This window comes from Protomyctophum bolini, assembly GCF_963924005.1.
Source record: "Protomyctophum bolini genome assembly, chromosome: 21".
Classification (NCBI taxonomy): domain Eukaryota; kingdom Metazoa; phylum Chordata; class Actinopteri; order Myctophiformes; family Myctophidae; genus Protomyctophum; species Protomyctophum bolini.
In genome coordinates this window covers 3,255,001-3,273,500 of record NC_137882.1, presented here as the reverse complement: position 1 = coordinate 3,273,500, position 18,500 = coordinate 3,255,001, and the positions used below count along the sequence as shown (strand labels likewise).

Sequence of the window (18,500 nt, the reverse complement as noted above, 5' to 3'; positions counted from 1 at the left end):
GAGAAAGACTTCAGCACCATGGACAGAGTCTACATTAGGACAATTACAGTTGGAGAAGACTTCAGCACCATGGACAGAGTCTAGGTTAGGTTGTTTATAAACAAATACCAAATGTTTATAAACAAATACCAAATGTTTATAAACAAATAAGTCTCATGGGGGGGGTAGGACCACTACCAGATAATATCACACACATCTGCGTATGAGCCGATAAGAAAAGGAAACTCTAACCAATTATAAAATGAATGCTTTTCTCTCTGAGGTAATGTGTTGCAGAATGGTTGAGGTAATGTGTTGCAGAATGGTTGAGGTAATGTGTTGCAGAATGGTTGAGGTAATGTGTTGCAGAATGGTTGCTTCAGCGACCGGCTGGTTTCAGCCCCCCCCCCCAAAGACCCCCCCCCAAACACCCCCCCCCCCCCCCCCCCCGCCCACATGCCCCCCCCGCCAACACTCCCCTGCTTCATTAGCCCATTTAGGCCTGACGTCGAAATTTAAAAGAAAAATGTCTTTTTAAAATGTATTTTTTTTCTGAAAAGTGGTCAGTGGTTCTTGATATTTCATGTCAAGAACCCCAAAATATTATATGTAATATGCCGCCGACCCCCCATCTGAAAATATGTTGTTCCAGGAAACCTCACCCCAGAAGCAAATAAGATTTGAGTTAAAAACCGTCTGAAAGAATATATATTCAGAGATTATGAGGCACATTTTCACGATTTTTCAAAAAATAGCAGACCTACAAGTTCTAGTGCCGCGCTGTGAGCTTGTAGATCTGATATTTTTCAATAGCTAAAGTATGACGTAATGCTTTAAAAACACCAAAAGGGGTTCCGCCCAGAATGGGTTAGGCTCCCAGTCCCCCCCGAGCCAACCTTTTATTACATATTTTTTACAGGAGTTTGATTAGCCGTAAACTTTCCTGTGATGTGCTTCAAAAGCAAAAGACCGGCCGGTCTCTCACACAGCCCCATTAGACTGATTTGCCATGAGCTATATATGAAAAAAAAGAAAAATAAATAGAAAAAGGAAGACATAAAAAAAGACAAGACTTCATCATTAGAAAGAACAGGACAGCTTTCTTAAAGCGTGTCAACCTTGGAGCCTTTTTAGCACGGCTTCAAAGCCACTTAGACAATATGGGTTTACAATGATGCACTTTTAGAAGACTATATAGCCTTGGCTGGACATTGAGGGAGAATATATATAAACAGTGTCTTTAACCCATTCTGACCGGGAACCCATTTTGGTGTTAGCACTATGTTATGCTTTAGCTATTGAAAAATAGCAGATCTACAAGCTCATAGCGCGCCACCGAGTGGCGCGCTACGAGCTTGTAGGTCTGCTATTTTTGAAAAATCTAAGAACGACTGACATTTTTCTAGAATCTGATCTCAGGTCAGAATGGGTTCATCAGACCAGTGTGTGTCCAGTGGAAACCTCGTATGAATCTGATCTCAGGTCAGAATGGGTTAATACTTTCAACTTCAAAAGGACTCCTCCGCTAATAAGCCTCATTGTCGGGGCAGAATATTCAGTTAGATATTTTTTCCATGAATCCATCCTGTACGTGATCATATTACTACAGTGTTGTATTAACAGTATAGCAGATCTATATAAGCTTTGCAGCGCGGTGCATTTGTTTGCAGTGTTGGACGTATGAGGATTCCACCTGACTGACTGTTATATGCCTTAACCCATTCTGACCTGAGATCAGATTCATACGAGGTTTCCACATGGGACACACACTGGTCTGATTAACCCATTCGGACCTGAGATCAGATTCTAAAAATGTCAGTCGCTCTTCGATTTTTCTAAAATAGCAGACCTACAAGCTCGTAGCGCGCCACTCGGTGGCGCGCTATGAGCTTGTAGGTCTGCTATTTTTCAATAGCTAAAGCATAACATGATGCTGAACACCAAAACGGGATCCCGGTCAGAATGGGTTAACCCATTCTTTGGATGGGATCTACAAGCTCATAGCGTGGCACCGAGTGCCGCGCTTATACGAGCTTGTATAGATCTGCTATTTATTTATTTTAAACGTGAAAATGTGGTGCAAATCTTTGGATATATTCTTTCAGAGCGAACGTTTTTTTTAACTCAAATCATTGCTTCCGGAGGGGTCCCTGGAACGGGGGTCGGTGGCCAATTACATATCATTTTTGGGGTCCTTGACATGAAATATTGAGCACCACTGATAATATAGAAACATGAGGAAAACTGTCAGGATTTAGAAGACATTATTTTAATTTCGACGTCAGGCCTAAATGGGTTTTAATGGTGCCTCCAGAGGCAAAACCAAAAGCCTTTTTCTTTTTACAGAATGGGTTCCCAGACTGCGATCAGCAAACCCAAGCAAAATTTAGTTTGAATTAAATTGAGTATAGATTCTCTGTATGTTTTGCCCCCCCCCCCCCCCCCCCACCTCCACACCCCAACTCACCCGCCAAAACCTCTTGGCCGTCTCCACCCTGGAAGCCTTCCCTCCTACGGAGGCCCAGCGAGGCCGCCATTGGATGGTCGACGAACACGATCATCCTGAAAGGATTATTTATCCCACGGTCTTTGTTTCAATCCACCCCTCCTGACCGTTACGTTGTTCCGTTGGCGGTGTTACAGTGTTCTCTATAAACCTCTCGTATACTGACACTAACTATAAGCCACGGGACTTTCACTATATATATATATATATATACGTAGCTCCTGTGATGCTGGCGAGCGTCTGTATGAACAGCAGCAGAGCAGCAGAGACAACTTGTGTGTGGCAGCGCCGGTCGGCCACACCCAGACCCCGCGCACACACACACTCACGCACTCACTCATTCACTCCCTCCCTCCCTCACTCACTCACTCCCTCCCTCACTCACTCTCTCCCTCACTCCCTCACTGTGCACTCCCCTGTGCAACCGTACACCTAAACAACATCTACAGTCCCAGACAGTGTCTCCAGACCTACAGTAGCTGCATGTCTCCACAACACATTAACAGGCTGCTTAACCCATTCTGACCTGAGATCAGATTCATGCGAGGTTTCCACAGGACACACACTGGTCTGATTAAACCCATTCTGACCTGAGATCAGATTCTAAAAATGTCAGTCGTTCTTCGATTTTTCAAAAAAATAGCAGATCTACAAGCTCGTAGCGCGCCACTCGGTGGCGCGCTACGAGCTTGTAGATCTGCTGTTTTTCAATAGCTAAAGCATAACATGATGCCGACACCAAAACGGGTTCCCGTTCAGAATGGGTTAATGGAGGCCATGCAGAGACACAGCGATGGAAGAAATGTCTCGGTACGGTAACACGACCCGCTCAGGACTGCAACAGGTTGCAGAGGAACCGTTAAAACAGAAGCTGAAATCATCCGCAGCACAGAATTACCCACCAGTCTCCATAACATCTACACCACTCGCTGTATGAAAAAAGCCCACAACATCATGGAAGACACCAGCCATCCCGCAAATACCCTGTTCAAACCACAACGCTATCAGAGCATCAAATCTCGTACCACCACCCGTCTCAGTAACAGTTTCTACCCCCAGGCAGTCAGGCTGCTGAACAGCTGACCTTGAACTGTATTGCAACTGTTTTGTAACTTCACTTTTTTCTGTTTTTTTTTGTCTTTTTCTTGCACTATAGATGTTTGTTTATGTCCTGTGTATGTAAGACTGAGAGTGCTCTGAGCAAAATACTTGTCATTGTATTTATACTCTGTATCTATACACATGACAAATAAACATGAACCTGAACCTGAAATGTACTGACCTTTACTTTACTGTAAGTAAAAGTATCAATAACCTATTGTGGAAAATGAAGTAGTACAACTTCGGTATTCAAAACAACACACACACTTGGCACAAACATATTGGCATCGATATACTCATCAGAAGAAGGTCCCATTTCACAAGTCTGTGTGTACAAACACATCCTTTGATGTGTACACATGAAAGGATCTCTATGCAACGCTTCGCAAAAAAGCAAGTTTCAAATTGCCCAAAGTATATAGTTCTTAAGTGGAGTTAAAAAGGTATACAGGCCTGTTTGGCTTTGAGACGCAGTGGAGTAGAAGCAGAAGCATAGAGAGTTTATGTACATGCATGATTTTCCCATCAGGACACGCCCCCCTCATCTAGACTGAGTGGCAACACATTGAGCAGCATGGATGGAGTGTTGGAGAGTTTGGAAGCGCTCGTTGGAAACCACTCAACCGTCCTGCCGTACCACCTGTTTCTAAATGTCACATGATAATGCAGGAGGCAGCGAAATGTTGTGTTGTTGAAAACAAGCACTTCCAAACTAAACTCTGGCAGAGTTTCAATGTATTATAAAGATGCTTCTTACCTGTTGTAATGTAATGTCGGGAGGAGAGACAGCGACACAGCACATGAAAGAGAAGAGGACAGAGACATGATTAGAATGTGGACTCATCATCACACTGCAGTACAGACCTGGAACGCTCTTATTGAGTCCACAGACATGTCAAAAAACAGCAAGAAAGCATGGACACTTATTCACAAGCTACGGGGCGATCCTAAAGCAGCTCCTCAGCACCCAAAAGTCACTGCCAACCAAGTTGCCAACCAATTGCTCGAAAATGGAAAGAGTAGAAAGAGAGGGAAAAAGACCAAGCTGAACCGCAAGCAATACACAGAGGACCCTGCTTTTACAAGACAGCTTACCATGGAAGAGCTGGAAGAGGGAATCTCTATCCTCAAACCAGGAAAGGCAATTGGACTGGATAACATCGCAACAGAACAGATCAAGCACTTCGGTCTCAAGGCAAAGACGTGGCTTCTACAGCTCTACAATGAGTGCTTATCAACACACAAGCTCCCTAACATCTGGAAAAAAGCCCACATTATAGCACTGCTGAAACCGGGGAAAGATCCATCCGCTCCCAAGAACTTCAGACCAATCTCACTTTTGAGCCACACCTACAAGCTCTTTGAACGTCTGATCCTCAACAGAATTGGCTCCTTTGTTGACAAACACCTCATCCCTGAACAAGCAGGTTTCCGCCCTGGCAAGTCAACAACTAGCCAAGTACTCAACCTTACTCAGCACATCGAAGACGGTTATGAGGAAGGGATGGTAACCGGTGTGGTGTTTGTCGACCTCTCAGCTGCCTATGACACAGTCAACCACAGACGCCTCCTCAGCAAGATCCTGGAGACCACAAGAGACATCTGTCTGACAGAGCTGATTGAAAGCATGCTTGAAAACAGGCACTTCTTTGTTGAACTAGGAGGAAAGAAAAGCAGGTGGCGAAGACTCAAGAATGGCCTTCCACAGGGAAGTGTGCTTGCACCACTTCTCTTTAACATCTACACCAACGACCAACCAAAAAGTGCAGACACTCAGCGCTACATCTATGCAGATGATCTCGGCATAGCTGCACAAGCCACTGACTTCAAAGTTGTGGAAGACAGACTCTCTAATGCTCTGGCAGAGCTAACACCCTACTATGAAGAGAACCACCTACGTGCAAACCCATCTAAGACTCAGGTGTGTGCCTTCCACCTGCGAAATTGTGAAGCCAAGCGCCAACTGAAGGTCAGCTGGTCAGGAACCCCCCTTGAACACTGTGAGCACCCTGTCTACCTAGGGGTAACCCTGGATAGATGTCTCTCTTTTAAGACCCACACAGAGAAGACCAAGTGTAAAGTGAGTGCGAGGAACAACATAATCCGCAAGCTCACTGGCACAACCTGGGGTGCTAACCCACAGACTATTAAGTCAACCGCACTAGCGCTCTGCTACTCAGCTGCCGAGTATGCCTGCCCAGTGTGGGAGCGATCTGCCCATGCCAAGAAGGTGGACCCCGCCCTTAATGCTAGCTGCCGCCTTATCACAGGCTGTCTGAAACCTACACCCACAGACCGTTTGTACATCCTGGCAGGCATAGCCCCACCAGAGATACGACGGAATGCAGCTAGCAGAAAAGAGCGGCTACAACAGTCTACCGACGAAAGACACCCTCTCTTCGGCCATGTGCCAGCCAAAAGCCGTCTTAAATCCAGGAAAAACTTCCTGAATAGCACCCCTCTGCTCGGAACACCGAGCATAAGTAGTGAGAGAGTCACTCAGTGGGAAGAAAGGACTGGCAATCTCCCACCAGCTACAACGATGGAGCTAAAGGCTAGCGAGGCACTACCCCCTGGAGCAGACTCAACATACGCAGTGTGGAAATGCCTTAATAGACTAAGATCTGGTGTTGGGCGAGCAAAAGCCACTCTCGTAAAATGGGGTTTTTCTGATGACGAGGACATTGTGTGTGACTGTGGCACTGAGCCGCAGACCATGCAACACCTCCTCACATGCCCCCTGCTGGAACATCCCTGCACAGCAACGGACTTGGCAGAGTTCAACGAAAAGGGACAGCAATGTGTCCAGCTGTGGCTGAACCACATCTAGCGTGTATTGTAACTAACTGTATTGTGGACACGATAAGAAAGAAGACTGCAGTACAAAGTCAAAGTCGTACGATTAGTCACACGTTATACCACAGTGAGGCAGGGAGCAGGGAGGCATAACCCCCTTTCTGAAACCAGCTCCTCGCCACTCGCCCTACACACTTGCCCTCGATAAACGCGTTCACGCGAGGCTGCGCCATATTAAGTGTCGTCCGAAACCAAGCAGCCTTGAGTGGAAGTGGCTTATAAAGCCCTCAAGAGCGAGTCTGTGCCGATCTAGACTCCATTGCCTTGTGCCTTGTGCTCTCTGTCCACATGGAAACCGCCACATACAAATGGAAGTACCACCACAAATAAATGAATAATAAACTCCTCCTAAACAATCTTCATCTGATGCAGAACGCTCCAACTCCAACCAAGGCAAGGCCACTGCCTGGTACAGTACAGTATAGACTAGTAGTACAAAGCGGTATGTTAACTAGTACACACATTGTACTTGTATCTGATCTAGTGGTTTGTGTTCAAGACATGGATATTTACAGAGACTCTGAGAAGCTACTGCTACATAAACAGAGCTGTGTTGCAGTAACTTAGTAAAATAATATAAAAAGTAGCTCACAAAACCATGACAGCAAAGTGTGCATATAGTTATAATACAGTGTATTAGACTTAATCAGAACAATAATCAGATCTGGCACATTTCTTAACAGAAAGTAGCTCATAATGTTTCTATGGTGGATTTTTATGAAACAAATAACTTTGCAGATAGAAAAGAGGATAATTCAAGCTTTTCGTTCAGCTGCAATGTTGGTGAGTCTAACATTGTTTAATGCAATCAGACAGGACATTTCTGTGTGGATGAATGGGCTGTCAAGGCCAGGAAGTCGTTTTTTGCTACCGTCACACTCTGGTCTGAGTGAAGGTAGTGTAGGCCAAAATTGGCACTGAACCAGCTCTCAAAATACTCCCAAAATGCTCAAAAATGGCAAAATACCAACAATAGCAAGCAGTCTTTTCTATACAAAAACAATCTGTTTTTATTTCACCTTTGCAGAGTCCACATGAAATGGTCATTCAAACAAACCAAACACAAGATGTATTTACAGCCCACTGGCCAGGTTGGCTCTTTCAAGGTCTGCTCTGCAATCCTACCTTGATTGCGGCAGTGGCAGGTGCTCCTTATAAAGGCTAGGCCCCTCCCATTTAGACCAAACCAACCCCGGATTGATTCCACAATCGAACCAGTGCATCACCCCCTTAGATAGCAATTCTGTAGACTTAGATAGCATTTGATACAGACTTATAGCATGTTATGTAAACAGCATAAGTGCATTGTATGTAGTCATAGCACGTCATAGTACATAATGTATATCATTAGTAGTATAGATGTATAGCTTATATGTATAGTTTCATTATAGATATTCCACTGTTACTTTCTTAGCTTACGCATGTTTCATGATAAATGTTTTTATGTGATGTATTCCCCGTGCTTTTTGTTCTTGCTTAATGTAAGTCGCTCTGGATTAAGAGCGTCTGCTAAATGCCTAAATTGTAAATTGTAAATTGTATCAATGTCCAGAGACATCACAAATCATTCATAAGTCATAACACACATTTTAAAGTGTCACATACTACTCTATAAATGATTCCCATAACATAATCAAAGTCAATAGTTCTCTAAACACAACCCTCCCACTGTTGGCACGTTCCCCACACCCCACAGCTAGTAGTTGGCTCCCTTCAATGGAGTCAACAGTCAATTTAACTTTAATAATAAAGCATCACACAATATATATATATCGTCAAAATAACAAATATCACTCTGCAATCATAAATACTAATTAAAATGTTAACCATTCAGTCCCAGTGGCAGGTTGAACTGCCACAGCCACTCAGTGGGCGTTCCCGCATAACTTCCAGGTACGATGATGTCACACGCATACCCTGATTGGAAATACTCCGTAAAGTAAAGTAAAAGTACCTCAGAGTTACGTTCAACCACTCCCTCACTCACAGCCAGGGCTGATTGGTCTTTAACCAGCCAACAGTGTCTGCTCTCATCCGTCTGTACTGTATCTACAGACAGTAGCTCTCTCTTCTCATACTGTATCTACAGACAGTAGCTCTCTCTTCTCATACTGTATCTACAGACAGTAGCTCTCTCTTCTCATACTGTATCTACAGACAGTAGCTCTCTCTTCTCATACTGTATCTACAGACAGTAGCTCTCTCTTCTCATACTGTATCTACAGACAGTAGCTCTCTCTTCTCATACTGTATCTACAGACAGTAGCTCTCTCTTCTCATACTGTATCTACAGACAGTAGCTCTCTCTTCTCATACTGTATCTACAGACAGTAGCTCTCTCTTCTCATACTGTATCTACAGACAGTAGCTCTCTCTTCTCATACTGTATCTACAGACAGTAGCTCTCTCTTCTCATACTGTATCTACAGACAGTAGCTCTCTCTTCTCATACTGTATCTACAGACAGTAGCTCTCTCTTCTCATACTGTATCTACAGACAGTAGCTCTCTCTTCTCATACTGTATCTACAGACAGTAGCTCTCTCTTCTCATACTGTATCTACAGACAGTAGCTCTCTCTTCTCATACTGTATATACAGACAGTAGCTCTCTCTTCTCATACTGTATCTACAGACAGTAGCTCTCTCTCTTCTCGTCCGCAAAAGAGAAAAGCCTGCATAAACAAAAGGCTTGATTTTGTTGCCCAATCAGTTCCAAACCGTACGTGTTTATTTGTACTCTGTAGGCCCCTTATCAGCGCCAGCCAAAACACCAACAGAGAGCTTTTTAAGCTAATGAGTGTGAGGGAGGGTGGTATAGTGCAGGAGTGAAGGGACTTAGGCTCTTTCTCTCTCTGTGTGTGTGTGTGTGTGTGTGTGTGTGTGTGTGTGTGTGTGTGTGTGTGTGTGTGTGTGTGTGTGTGTGCGCGTGCGCGTGCGTTGGGGGTTTGAAGCAAACAAACAAAGGTATAATTTGACACCTCTGGGTGCTCTGGGAACAATTGCTGCTAAACAGTTTATTCCATTTTGGTCGGGAACCCCTTTTTGGTGTTACTTAGCATCATGTTATGCTTTATAGCTATTGAAAAATAGCAGATCTACAAGCTCATAGCGCGCCACCGGAAAACTGTCAGGATGTAGAAGACATGTTTTAGAATCTGATCTCAGGTCAGAATGGAAAACTGTCAGGATGTAGAAGACATTTTTTAGAATCTGATCTCAGGTCAGAATGGGTTATTCAGCCATTAGAGCCACAGCATGGTGGAGTCCACTGTGTGTGTGTGTGTGTGTGTGTGTGTGTGTGTGTGTGTGTGTGTGTGTGTGTGTGTGTGTGTGTGTGTGTGTGTGCGTGTGTGTGTGTGGCAGACATCCAAAATGCTCGCGTGCCAAAACCGGATAACAGCGGTTTGTTTTTCTCTGCGCCCTAAATTGGAACAATTGCCTCCATGTCAGCATAAGTAATCTCTCAGTGGCAACGTTAGTTAGCACACACGACGAATTATGACCACTTTTCCCTAATTCTTTTCATTGGCCCGCACAACAATCTCTCTTTGCAGCTGTATACTGTACGTAACGTACGTACGCACACACAAACCAAACCTTCAGGACGAGTATATAGTTACTGATTCCACATGTATAGCATTAATTCAGAGATTGTGGAATAATAATAAATATGATTATTTTGAGTCACGGTCAGAAAGTGTTTGGGAACTTATATAGTCTTATAGACCACTATTTGGATATGTATTGATTAAATACAATACTGACCACTTTGCCTGCTTGCACATGAATGGGGGGGGGGAGGGGGGTCGACTTGGATCCTTCAGTCTTTCTTGAAAACCCTTTTGTTTTCTCTTCTTTTCTCTATTTTACTTTACTTCATCTCTTGTACTTAACTTAACTTTCTTCTGCTTTACATTTTACAGTTCACTTTACTTCGTTCAATTCACTTCTCTTAGTTTACTTTACGTATTCTTGTCTACTTTGCTTTCTTCCTTCTGCACAGAGCTCTCTCTCGCTCTCAGTGATCTGCACAGTGCACTGAGTCTCCTTCAGTGTAATGAGACTTCTGCCCTCTCTCTCACTCACAAACAGGTGTAACCAACAAGCTTAATTATCAGAACACAGATGCAACCAAGACACATAATTGAGAACCCTCAACACATAGAACACACTGAGAGAGCCCCCAAAAGGACACATACAGAAACATTAAAACCGTGAAATGGCTGCAGTAACAGCACACATTGACATTTCAAGAGGTGAAATAAGTGATTATTTATCGCAGAACCAACCCAACATTATGATGCAGAGAGATTCAAAATGCAGGCAGAAAATGACACTCTGACTTTGGCCTTACAGCCTTGGCCATCGCTGTACATTTGTGTAGCAATATTTCATAATTGAGAGAGAAACAACAAAAGGAGTCTAATGTTCTCAATTAATATCCATCTGTGTCGATCTTCTCCAGAAGAGACACATTGTGAATTATGAAAGTGTGGCATAAAAATGAACTTGCCGGCTTTGCTGAAAGAAAACTGAGCTTTTCTTTTTGCTAATTTGCGATTAATCAATCATAACAATCATGGACAATCATGCGATGAATAATCAGATTAAATATTTTTAATCGATTTGACAGCCCTATACCAAACACACGGGCATCAAAACAAGTACACGAACGGCGGGGAAAAATAATAAATAATAAATAATGAAAGGCGAGGAAAAATAATAAATACCAGCTTGGTTTCAATCTGTCTCAGTGATGGATGGTGTTGTCCCCGTGATCCATCCGCTCTGCGTTTAAGCACCTGAGCGACGTCCCGACTGACAGATTATTATATTTATTAGTAGCGTACATTATTCAGAGTGCGGCTAACGCTAACCACCGCCATCACGGATCCATCAGCAGGAGGGCCACTCACTGTACGCTACGGTACGGAGCCCTGCGTGACAGATGAATGGAAACCGTACTACGGTACGATACTCATGTGTTACCACAGCACCAGAAGCTGTAGTATTTAGATGGTTCTGTTCAGCCTGCCGGGCCATAGCGAGCGTCTGTATTCCTACAAAGTGTCATCGATGTCTCGTCTGTGGCTTATTTAATATTTATGCTCCTGTTCGGATCGGAGGGGTCTACATGGGGTCGCGTGTTCTCAAGGCTATACTGTATACACGCCAAGATTGAAATCTCTCGCGCACGTGATGTGAGTCGACATAAAAATAAAGAATAAAGTGAATGTTTGTTGTGGCAACAACACAACAAAGACACTTGACGTGAGCACCAGACCGTGGTGCACGTGAGCATGCAGACAGTACTGAGTCTGACACACACACACACACAGACACACACACACACGCGCGCGCACACGCATACACGCAGACAGTATACTGACTGAATGAATGAATGTACTCAGTGATGAAAGGAAAAGAGCACATCATCGAGATCATCTCCACATGATGCATATTTATAACAAACATAAAAGCACAATACGTCCCTGAGGCATATTATAATTCCATTGTGGTCCTCTACTGTAAAAACAAAAGAAGAAATCATAGAAGAGAACAGCTATAAACAATTAAACAACTGCAAGTATATCAGCGTTACAGTTTACTGGAAAACAGCCAGTTGTTGGAAAAAGTACTATTTTACTTGACCCATTCTGACCTGAGATCAGATTCATTACGAGGTTTCCACTGGAAACACACTGGTCTGATTAACCCATTCTGACCTGAAGCCAATATTTTAGTAAAAAATGTTCTCTCTGAAAATATATATTCAAAGCTTTGTGACACATTTTCACGACTTTTCAAAAATAGCAGACCTATACAAGCTCATAGCGCGCCACTCGGTTGCGCGCTATGAGCTTGTAGATCTGCTATCTTTCAATAGCTAAATTATAACATACAAAGTATGCAAGTATGCGATGCTAAACATTGTTTTCCAAAGTCAATAAATAAATAAACGCTCACGGGAATGGAAGGTCAACTTGGTATAAACAATCTTAGGTGTGCAAACTGAAGCTCCGTTACAGAAAGGTTCTCCTGTGGCGAACCGTGCACAGAGATAGGATTTATTTATTAATTAGGCTAATTAAAGCTCTATATATTATTATTATTCAGGCCAGCAACTCTATACATCTGACCTCAAACCCTTTAGATCTCCATATATGGAGCTGAGCTCAGCTGAGAAAGAGATTTGCAGATAATCTCTCTTTCTTTAACATGTTTCATTTCATCATGTTTATCACGTTCTGTACGTGGAAACCCCTTTCGGTGTTTCAAGCATTCTGTTATACTTTAGGCTATTGAAAAATAGCAGATCTACAAGTTCATAGCGCGCCACCGAGTGGCGCGCTATGAGCTTGTAGATCTGCTATTTTAGAAAAATCGTAAAAATGCGTCACAAATGTTTGAATAAGTATTTATTCTTTTAGAGCGAACTAAGCGAACCCTAAATGGGTTATATTATATACAGTAAGTCGTCACAGCATTCTCCTTTTTTTCTTTCTCAAATACACCAATAATATGTGGACCTCTTTACAAAGTAAATACAAAACACTCTCTCGGTTTGTTTGAGTTCTTTCAGCGGTCAGCATTGTTCTGCAGACAATCAGACATCCATCCATACGTGTATCACAGGACCACACACAAAGAAAAAAGCAATTTTCTTTCTCCATTCCCTTCGCTTCACATCGGAGAGTGATTTTTCACGCACCGCAGGTATATATATATATCCCATTCTGACCTGAGATCAGATTCATACGAGGTTTCCACTGGACACACACTGGTCTGATTAACCCATTCTGACCCGAGATCAGATTCTAAAAATGTCAGTCGTTCTTCGACTTTTTTCAAAAATAGCAGACCTACAAGCTCGTAGCGCGCCACTCGGTGGCGCGCTATGAGCTTGTAGATCTGCTATTTTTCAATAGCTAAAGCATAACATGATGCTAACACCGAAACGGGTACCCGTTCAGAATGGGATATGTGTATATGTTTGGCAGCAATCTCAGTCATATGCCTCGGTTCTCTCCCAGTGGTCATATGAATGATTTTTCATGGATGTACAATATATTTGATGTACAATATGGGCTCGTGTGTGCATGGCATGCCGGGCCTGCACTTTCTAGATTGTGTTTGCAGACACAGAAACATGACGTGTGTGATTAACTCATTTTTGCCGCAAACCCCTTTTTGGTGTTAGCATTATGCTGTGCTTTATAGCTATTGAAAAATAGCAGATCTACAAGCTCGTAGCGCGCCACTCGGTGGCGACTCAGAACGACTGACATGTAGAAACATAGCTTTTTTCAGAAAACTGTCAGGATGTAGAAGACGTTTTTAGAATCTGATCTCAGGTCAGAATGGGTTAACCTTTGCTCTGAGCGAGTACAGTATGCTCTCGTCTCTGTAGTGGCTGATGGCAGTGGTGGAAACTAAAGTGACCACAGTACTGTACAATTACTGTATGTAATTGCATCTCTGCTTTTTTGACCAGATGATGTGGTCCTGATCGGCACCATTGCTGGTCCAAGAACCTTCAGCTCTCACTGGACCGAGAATTTACAAAAACAAACTAAAAAAATTCTAATTATAGTTATAGTGAATTAAGTAAAAGTATACAACATTTGCCTTTGAGATGTTGTGAAGTAAAATTATTGAAAATTGTACTCCAGCAAAGTAAAAAACAACTCAACATTGTACAGTACTCAAGTAAAGTACAGTATAAGTTATTAAATGGACTTATTTTATACTCCACCACCACTGCTGAACACACAGAAAAGATGAAGGGTTGGTTTATACGAGGCAGTGTGACGAACACAACATGATCTATTGGGGCTATAGAAACATGGAAACCAATAACTCTCTCATTGTTCCCCAGCTGCGTTAGAGGGGGTGCCTGGCCCCTCATTACACCCACAGACAGCAGCACACCCATGTCAGTACTTCTGTGTACCCATTATGCGTTCTGTTCTCCCCCTAGCCCATTCTGGGCGCGAACCCCTTTTGGTGTTAGTTAGCATTATGCTATGCTTTATAGCTATTGAAAAATAGCAGATCTACAAGCTCATAGCGCGCCACCGAGTGGCGCGCTACGAGCTTGTAGGTCTGCTATTTTTTGAAAAATCGAAGAACAGAAACATAGCTTTTTCAGAAAACTTTCAGGATGTATAAGACATTTTTAGTAGGGATGCACCGAAAGAGAAATTCTTGGCCGAAACCGAATGCCGAATATATAGGAAACAGTTGGCCGAAAACCGAATAAAGAATCTGAATATGATTAATATTATATATATTTTTTCCTACCATTGCTGTCATGGCCGTACCTTAAAGTTACCTGATTTATGGCAAAATAAATGGTTATGGAAAAACTTAACTTAAATAATAATCACTATTATGGGTCCATAAAACATATATTCAGCTCTTTTTAATGCATTAATTGCATACACTATTCGGTGATATATTATCTGCCTATTCGGGCCGAAACCGAATAGGCCGAAAATGCATTTTTTTGCCATTTTCTGACGAAGATTTTCTGCGGCCGAATATTCGGTGCATCACTAATTTTTAGAATCTGATCTCAGGTCAGAATGGGCTAGATCCATCCATTATACTGCCAGTCCCCGTATACCTGATACAATGGACTCTTTTCACACAGCTCTGCCTTTTCAAACACAGGGGAAAAAAACACACCTTCTGTGTGGCAGGCTGAATGAGACCTGAGACCTGAGAGCTTTCTGTAAATGTCATCTATCATCATGACAGTTTTCTGAAAACACCTCCCTGTGTTTCTGTGTGTCAGTGGTTCTCAAACCATTTCATGTCAAGGACCACCAACATTATATGTAATGTATGCCGGCAACCCCCCCCCCCCTCCATCTGAAAATGTTGTTCCAGGGAACAACATTTTATATAACTATTTATCAATACATTGCTGGCGGACTGAATGCCACAGACGAAAAACAGTCTAAGTCCACACTATTTATCAATAATGTATAAATGATAGATAAGGGGTCAGGACAACTATAGGCCTTTTCGTGGAGGGGTCAGAATGCAATTTGGACTTGGACTGTTTTTCGTCTGTGGTACTCAGAACTGTTTAACTGGGATTTTGGCCTGGTCTTAAATGTCAGCGAGAAGACAGACCAACGGTACCAACAATATATTCTACTAATCCATTTGAGATGGATTCTATACTAGTCAAAATGAAATCATATAATGTTTTCTTTCCTATGTGTAAGAGTTGCCGAGCGGCCAAGGCTCCAAGAATAGACGCAGTCCAAGAATGTACATCTTTTGTTGTATCTATTTACCTCCAAAACTGATGAACAGCCCATATGACGGATTGTCACAGCCCGGGTCTGAGGCAAAACAAAATACTGCACGAATGATACTGGCCACAATACACTTTCAAAAACCAAAAGTAAGAAATAAACACTTAACTAACAAAGACAAAAACAACAAACCAAGAACTAAAGATACTGACAACAGGCTATGCCTTCCCTGAAGACCCAGGCAGCTCTCTCTTTGCTGTCTCAAGCCAACTGAGCAATCTCTCCTCAACATTTCCAGCCTCCCTTATATACCAGGTGAGACCCACCCACAATGATTATAGTAATTGGACCATCTACTCAAACAAGGTAAAACCCACAACCCATGAGATAGACTAACTATACAATTACACATTTCCTTAACAGACTCCGAATGTATTTAATTCAAGGCATCAAATGAATCACAAAACAATTACAATAGAATTAGGCAACACAGATAAGCGTATATGATGCTACACATAGCCACACCTCCTCCAAGGAGCTTGATGACCGTCCATTAATGGAAGCATCTGTGCAGTGTGTGTTTGTCATGATCAGTTTTGTATAGTGAAACAAACTGTCCGTGACAAAAGTGTGACCGGCCTCACATTTTAACAACAATATAGCTTCCGTATATTGAGCTCATGGATGGATGGAGGTAAAAAGACCGTAGCCAACCGGCTGGACAGCCACGAGCAGAGCCTTCGGACTCTAACACGGAGAGACCCGCTGGGGCTCGCTGTAATGTTCTGCTTCAACGGGCCGGCGCCGTTCTCCAACACACCGGGTCAGAAGGACCACATGATGGATGGAGGGATGGAGGGAGGGATGGAGGGATGGAGGGATGAGTGTAGGTGCCAGTGGGAGGGTGGATTTGGTAGTTTAAACAAAATTCAAACGTCATCATCAATTCAGTATTAAAAAAAAAAAAGTACAGTGAAAATAGCAGATCCACAAGTAAAGCTCACAACGCAGCACGAAGTGACACACGTTGTGAGCTTGTAGATCTGCTATCTTCACTAGTTTGTGTCCCTGCATGGCAAACGTCTAATTTCTCTTGTGGGTCTTGAGCTCAACTCAACTCAACACAACTTTATACCCCATACTAAGCATTAAAGTATGAGGTATAAAGTACAGCAGAAATATGTTCCTAAAACAGAAAGATTGGGTATTGGGTAAGACTGACGACTGACGTTATGTATCTTTCACTGCTTCGTCTCAACCATTACTCAATGGCTCTGGTCTCAGCCACCGTGGTAGATATTTTGACATTCCGCTTTTTTTAAATTTTAATGTTGCCACTACTGTTGGAGCAGCCATAAACTACACAGGTTCATCCCGATGTTCTGGAGAATCTTTGTAATGTTAGCGTTAGTAAAAAAGCAGGTAAAAGAGCAACGTTTGAAGCAGACTAACATCAGTCACTTTTCCATTCACTGCAGTAGAAGCTTGGTGCGGGGAAACCGCAGATGTGTCGTCTCAGAAAATACGTAGGCTGCGACCATGAGACCCGCTACGGAATCGGTCTACAAATGCCTGCTTCCCCAGTTCTGTTCCTTTCATTTGCCTCCTGCACCTTTTCCACCATGCACACTCTTCTCAACATTTCTGTTAACACATACAACACACACACACACACACACACACACACACACACACACACACACACACACACACACACACACACACACACACACACACACACACACACACATCTCACTCATGTATACACGTGCACTACACCACTGAATACTGGTCTCCACACTTCATCTGTTTATTCATGATTTATCGTTTGATTACTTTATTTTTGGTTAATCAATAAATTCTATTTATTTGGTAAACAGCTGCGTCTCCCCTGTTTCTTGTTGTGTATCTTGGCACCCCCTAGGCCAGGTACTGTACATAAAAATAGGTACAAACAAATGCCATATTCCAATTAGGACAGGGAGAAGGTGTGCCCAATTGGTTCTTTAACCCATTCTGAACGGGAACCCATTTTGGTGTTAGCGTCACGTCATGCTTTAGCTATTGAAAAATAGCAGATCTACAAGCTCATAGCGCGCCACCGAGTGGCGCGCTACGAGCTTGTAGGTCTGCTATTTTTGAAAGATCGAAGAACAACTGACATTTTTTTAGAATCTGATCTCAGGTCAGAATGGGTTAATCAGACCAGTGTGTGTCCTATAGTGGAAACCTCGTATATGAATCTGATCTCAGGTCAGAATGGGTTAAAAGGTGTGTAATTGCGATGTCACGTCTCAGTGCAGAGCAGACGCCTGGAGAGAGAGGCGAAGCCGGAGGAGAACCATACAGTAAGAGAGGTGTGTGTGTGTGTGTGTGTGTGTGTGTGTGTGTGTGTGTGTGTGTGTGTGTGTGTGTGTGTGTGTTGTGTGTGTGTGTGTGTGTGTGTGTGTGTGTGTGGGTGTCATGTGTGGGGGATGAGATGCATGAGCTCCCAAGCAACGGCAGAATTGATTATCATTTTCCGCAAATGTGAAACGGGAAGAGATTCGACGCGGAGAGACAACAAAAGTATATGGGAAATATTCAATTTAGTGTGCGTGTGTGTGTGTGTGTGTGTGTGCGTGTGTGTGTGTGTGTGTGTGTGTGTGTGTGTGTGTGGGGGTGGGGGTGGGGTGTTATTTGACAATATGCTAGTATGAAGGATAGGCTTAAGATACGAGGGGGAGAGAACATGCCAGCGCCAGAGATGGGACGACGCGCCAATTAGGCTTTAAAATATCCTGTC

General features: G+C 43.1%; 1 protein-coding gene across 1 annotated transcript in view; it reads right to left on the bottom strand.

Moving 5' to 3' along the window:
- The window catches only part of dpp6a (dipeptidyl-peptidase 6a), a gene marked incomplete at its 3' end in the record, with an annotated part of 351,171 nt that overhangs the window by 212,292 nt on the left and 120,379 nt on the right, over nucleotides 1–18,500 (bottom strand). The window lies entirely within an intron of this gene.